Here is a 6,221-nt window from a genome sequence, read left to right on the forward strand (position 1 = left end):
AGATTTCAAGATAGATTCCACATCTTTGGGGGCTGTTTTCATACTGGGTTCTACCTGACAGTTCTGATCTGTTGTCCCACAGCCTTACCTAATATTTACCACTCTTGGGGAAAGGAGAAAGGAAGAGGGAAATGCTACAGGGAGATTGGGTGGCGTTTGAGGAAATGGAAAGATTTTTAGGTTACAATTTTAATTGAAACCAGCTAACTTTCTACAAGCACAAAATCCAATGGACTTAAAATTCTAATGCTTTATATATCATGCTAAATTAATTTTTGGTTCATATCAGTGACTAGGTTCAGTTTTATAATTTTTGCTCAATAATATTTTCCATAGAGACGTCTATATATTTACATATTTTCTCTTAATTTTTTTCACACCATCTTATTTAATTGTTGCAGTCACCCTGTTAAGTTGAAATTTGTATTCTGTGGCCGAGAAAGGTTGAGGAACTAGGATACATAAGTCCAGTGCAGAGCTGACACCTGGACATGTTAACTTTTATTGGCTACGGAGCACCCATGTTTTGATACTGGTTAAAGTTACGTAGGTTTTTCTAAAGACAGAAAGTTCTACTACCTGAAAAGAAAATGGTCCATCAACATTTACCTTCTTGAAACCCAGGTTTTTCATTTCTCTTTTCACTTGATCATCAGTTTCCATGGCCATCAGAATGCTCATGTAAATAACTACCCAGGATGGTCACTCATTTCTCACAGCAATGCGTGGAGGTGATGTTTGTTCTTTTGTTCGTTCGTTTGTTCATTCATTCATTTCTCCAACAGCCCCGTGAAGAACCACTATAATTAACCCTAAGGGGCAGAAGGACCCTCAGGTGACCTTTCCTGTGGCTTAATACTTGGAGACTGTCACTCAGTAGGCTCCTCACATCTATGCAAGGGATGATAAAAGAATATTATAGGGGTGCCTGGGTGGCTCAGTCGGTTAAGCATCTGACTCTGGCTCAGATCACGATCTCAAGGTTGGTGAGTTCGAGCCTTGCATCAGGCTTTGTGCTGACAGCTCAGAGCCTGGAGCCTGCCTCTGATTCTGTGTCTCCCTCTCTCTCTCTGCCCCTTCCTCACCTGCACTCTGTGTGTCTCTCTCTCTCAAAAGTAAATAAAAACATTAAGTTTAAGGAAAAAAAGAATATTCTAAATTAATTGGTAGTTTGGGGTATAAGTACACAGAAACATATGAAAATTCTAATTTTTATGCCTTTTGGGGACTTTGTATTATTTGTCTGTGTGTATATGGACTTACAAAAAGGTTACTAAGGCTCGTAAAATATTGCAACGCTGCAGGCATTCAGGGCACAGAGTGAGAATCTCCAGGAGTTAGGAATCACCCTCTGACCCCCACTGGAGAAGGCCACTTCTTTCATTCTCTGTACAAGACAACATTATGTTATATATGCTAAATTTGAATAGATGATGTTAATGTAAAGTTGCATGAATCTTATTTTGGATTTCCACTTTTTTTTCTATGCATAATTAAGTATATTTAAAATGATTTAAAATAAATTATGAGTCATACCTCAGCCTTTCTTAACGAGAGAGATGAAATGTGATGTGTCAAAATTGAGTTAAATCCATAATCTCTGCGGATGTGCTTTTGACTTGCACATAACGAGAAGCAGGCAGACGAAAGTGAGGCGGCTTCACACACCATATCGACATTCAACAACGAGAAGGTCAGAGCAGGGAGTTGATGTCAATATGTTCATCCTCTATTGCAATAAAGCTGTCCCAGCAACTGCAACCCCAACTGCCTTTTCCCCTCCTACGGGTGAGAAATGTGCCATTCAGACCCTTACTTCCTCCTGTGAAATTACAATGCTTTAACACAGGTTTCATTGTTTTCCGATAATATCGATATAATCTAGATTTCAGGTTTCAAAGACAAACTTAAACTCACACACCCCATAGGGCTTTGTTTGACAAAAAGACTACGAGATGGCAGCTGAGATGCCTATTCTGCCACATGAAAATTACCAAATAATTGCATGGCAGGTGTCATCGTTCTGAAAATCATAAAATGTGTGTAGGTCTCTCTTTTGTTTTCCAGTGTTTTACTGGGGATGCTTTTCTTGGGGACATCACTAGCTGTTTTGAACACTGGGAAAATGTTTTTCCTCTGCCTTCCTTTTTGCCAAAGAGAGGATAGACAGAAGCCACAATAAAAAACACATGACACTATTATAGTCCATTTCCCACCGGGGAAACTACATTAGAATGGGCGAAATGCACAGGCACAGACATGCCTCCCCAGCTTAGAAAGTTACTCAGTTGGTAGTTTTGGCAGCAGAAGAACCATAAAAGTGGGGAAAGCGGGGCTTCCTGGAGGCCTGCATGCCCGAGACGCCTTCCCCAGGGTAAATCAGCCCAGAACAAACGCTCATTACTCAGACATCTGTTCCCCACTGGTGACACCGAGGCCAGGTGATATATGAACCCTTCTGAAGACAGGGAAAGATTGAAGGAATCGGAGAGAGGAGCCCACAATGACCTCCCTCAACTACTACAGGGCCTGCATGCTTTACAACTTGGCCCGACCCACCAAGCGTCCATTTTTAAAAAGTCACTTCTTGGAAAAGCGGAGAATTTAAAAAAATTAAGAACTATTTCACACGGAGGCAGTTTCTATTTATATCCAGCACAAACCAATTTAAAATTTATACTGGTCTTCCATCCACTGTCCAGTGCTTTCACAGAGCAGCCTGCCAGAGGCCATTAGTGCACCGTCCTCACAAATGGAGAAGCGGCAGTGGTCTGATTCCCCCAGAGCCAGACTGGCGTTTGAACTTGCCCGCTTGCACGCTCTCCTAGATCGCCTGATGATTGACACGTCCGTGTGCACGGTGAATTGTGGTCACTTCCCCTCAGAATAGGATCCAGCGAACAACCTGAAGGGATCACGATATAAAGAAAGATCATGCTTTGGTGTTGGGTGGGATATGCAAATAAGAATGAGAATAGCTGGCTTTAGTGCTGTCAGAGTGCTGTGTTTTATTTGAGAAATGAGACAAAATCTTCCTATGATCAGCCACTCCATGTGACATCCCAACCCACACTCTGCTACTGACATTTTACCTCCCACTGAACAGCCCGGCTGTTGTAACATTTTCAGGATTCTTAATTTATGTCTTGCAGGATCTAAAATCAGATGGCAGGAACTTTAAGAAAATAACCAGTGTTGACAGGCACCTTTATACTTCAAGAAGCTGGTACACCTGAGTGCTACTAGGAGTCGGGGAATGTTTTCTACTTATTTCTTGAATATATGTCCAGAAGACAGTAGAACGGAAACAAAGAGCTGTCCTAAATCATTTAATTTTCTCTTTTCAATCCATACTCTGTGAAACACCTTTCCTTCCACCTGGTATTTTTTTAACAAGCTTATGCCCCTTTCTTACTATGAGTCATTCCAGCATTTAAAAAATTAATTGATTAATTACATTAATCAAGAAAAGACTTCTACATATCATCAAGAACTGTGGAAAAATAAAATGAGTGAAAGGTAAGATCAGCAAGTTAACATTTGTGTAAGCTTTGTAACTTACTGACCTGTTGGGGCGCCTGGGTGGCTCAGTCGGTTGGGCGTCCGACTTCGGCTCAGGTCATGATCTCACGGTCCGTGAGTTCGAGCCCCGCGTCGGGCTCTGTGCTGTCAGTTCAGAGCCTGGAGCCTGCTTCGGATTCTGTCTCCCTCTCTCTCTGCCCTTCCCCCACTCACGCTCTGTCTCTATAAAAAAAAATGAATAAACGTTAAAAAAAATTTATAACTTACTGAACTGTTGATTCTCAGAACACTAGTGAGGGGAAAATATGGTGATGATGATGATGATGATGATGATTCCTACCTTACAGAAGAGGCAAGGGAAGCTCAGAAAATGGAAATGAGTAGTTGCAAACCCCTCAGCCTTGAAGAAATCGCAACTGCAACTCAAACCCAAATTGCATGTTCTTTCCACGATACCACACTGTTGCTTTGTAAAAGCAGCGACTTTGGGTGAGCTGATCATATGAATGTGCCTGAAACCTTTGCTCTTAAGAGCACTGGCAGTGCTGAACACTTGGGGTTCTCGGGCTTATACCTGGCAAAGTCGGGATGCTGGTATATACCCGAGATCTGGAGCACTCAGCCTTCATCCTCTTCAGAATGGATTTATGTCTATTCTCTATCACGTAGTGCTTCAGAGTACGGGTTTTGAGCCAGATGACTAGGTCTGCTACTAACTAGTAGCTGACCTGGGCAAGCCACTTAACTTTTCTGGGCCTTTTCCTGTATTATAAGATGAGGATGATAATAACACTTGTCTCATAGGATTGTTGTAAAGATTAAATGAGTTTATTTGTGCAAAATGCTATATAAAGGTTAGTATCATCTATCAGTTTTCTACATGCTTTCATAAATGCATTATAATATGCTTGTGAAAACCTGCAGTTAGACGACAAAGCTAAGAAAAGCCTTGCTCTATCCCCGGAGGTAGGAAACTAGTATACTCCTTTCATACAGTACCTTGCACATAGCAGAGGCTTAAAAGACATATTATTTTTTTGAGTATAGTTGACACAATATTACATTAATTTCAGGTGTACAACAGAGTGTTTGGACAAGTTAATATATTATGCTATGTTTACTGCAGGTGTAGCCACTCTCTGTTCCAAAAGATCACTATTACAATATCATTGCTCTATTCCTTCTGCTATGCCTTTTATTCCTGTGACTTATTCATTCTGTAACTGGAGGCCTGTATCTCCCACTCCCCTTCACCCATTTAGCCCAACCTCCCACCCCTCTCCCCTCCGGGTATTTATTTATAGGTCTGATTCTGCTTTTTATTTGCTTATTCGAATTTTTTTACATTCTACTTATGAGTGAAATCATATAGTATTTGTCTTTTCCAGTCTGACTTATTTCACTAAGCATAATACCTTCTAGATCCATCAATATTGTCACAAATGGCAAGATCTTTTTTTACGGTTGTGTAATATTCCATTATAATCTATCTATCTATCTACACACACACATTCCTTATTAATTTGTCTATTGATGGACACATAGGTTGCTTCCATATTTTGCCTATTGTAAATAATGCTGCATTAAACGGGGCTGCATACGTATCTTTTCAAATTAGTGTTTTCATTTTCTCTGGGTAAATACTAGTGGAATTATTCAATCATATGGTATTTCCATTTTTAATTTAAAAATATATTGAACTAAAGTGAATACTACTGGAACTTAAAATGGTAGTCCTAGATCTTCCAAGTTCAAGGTCCAAAGTTTTCTTTTCTTTTTTAAAATTTATTTTTTTTTTTTGAGAGAGAGAGAGAGAGGAGAGAGAGAAAGAGAGACTACAAGTGGGGGGGGGGCGGGCAGAGAGATAGAGAGGGAGGGAGAAAGAATCCCAAGCAGCCTCTGTGCTGTCAGCACTCAGCGGCTCCATCCCGGAACCATGAGATCATGACATGAGCTGAAATCAAGACTTGGAGGCTTAACTGACTGAGCCACCAGACGCCCCTCAAGGATTTTTCAAGTATTTTCAAGTATTTTTAGTCTACTTTCCCTCTACTCCCCACCTCATTCATCTCAAAGGGCAGAGGCCTGAAAAAGGATGAATAACCAACCAATTCCCATAAAACTCAAGTAAGAATAAAAACTAGTTCTGAGAAACTTTGCAAAATATACATCCTGGTGCTTGAAGTTTAGGTCACTAGGTATTTCTTCTGCACAAAGCACAAGAGGTTATCTTTATATTATTGGGGCGAAACCCCTAACAGCCAGCCCTCTGTACTAAAAAGCTTTCAGCAAAAGATTCCACATTTTCTTATTTGCTCCCCCACTCCCAGGCTGCCGGAGAAGCCCGGCGGACGGGTTCATACTCCGACTGAGTGAGAGCTGGGCGCTTCACCAGGTGACCAAAGGAAGGAAGGAAAGAAATAAGACTGAGCAAAGTTTGGTAAAGGAAGAGAAGCCTTCAAACCAAGAACCAAGTGGCAGCCCCTCAACACTAGCTCTCCCCGCCCCTCCCGCCCAAACCCCGCCCAGGGCCCGCCCAACCCCGCCCAGGGCTCGCCCCACTCAACCCCGCCCAGGGCCTGCCCACTCAACCCGGGCGAGTCCCGTAGCCTCCATCCTGGTTTCGTGGGGCGCTTGCGCATTTTTAAGGCGTCTTGGCACTGCCCGAATCTAAATGTGGGTAAGGGGCAGGGAACTTC

The 6,221-nt window shown here is 41.9% G+C and overlaps 1 long non-coding RNA gene across 1 annotated transcript; it reads right to left on the reverse strand.

The window, feature by feature from the left end:
- Positions 1-482: 482 nt before the first annotated feature.
- LOC125937505 (uncharacterized) lies at positions 483-6,207 on the reverse strand. Its single transcript, XR_007462405.1, has 3 exons — positions 6,115-6,207; positions 3,567-3,744; positions 483-2,905 (listed from the first exon to the last, which is right to left on the reverse strand). It is a non-coding gene; the product is annotated as an uncharacterized LOC125937505 (long non-coding RNA).
- Between the last annotated feature and the right edge of the window lie 14 nt (positions 6,208-6,221).

The sequence above is a fragment of the Panthera uncia genome (assembly GCF_023721935.1).
Source record: "Panthera uncia isolate 11264 chromosome A3 unlocalized genomic scaffold, Puncia_PCG_1.0 HiC_scaffold_12, whole genome shotgun sequence".
NCBI classification, from domain to species: Eukaryota; Metazoa; Chordata; class Mammalia; order Carnivora; family Felidae; genus Panthera; species Panthera uncia.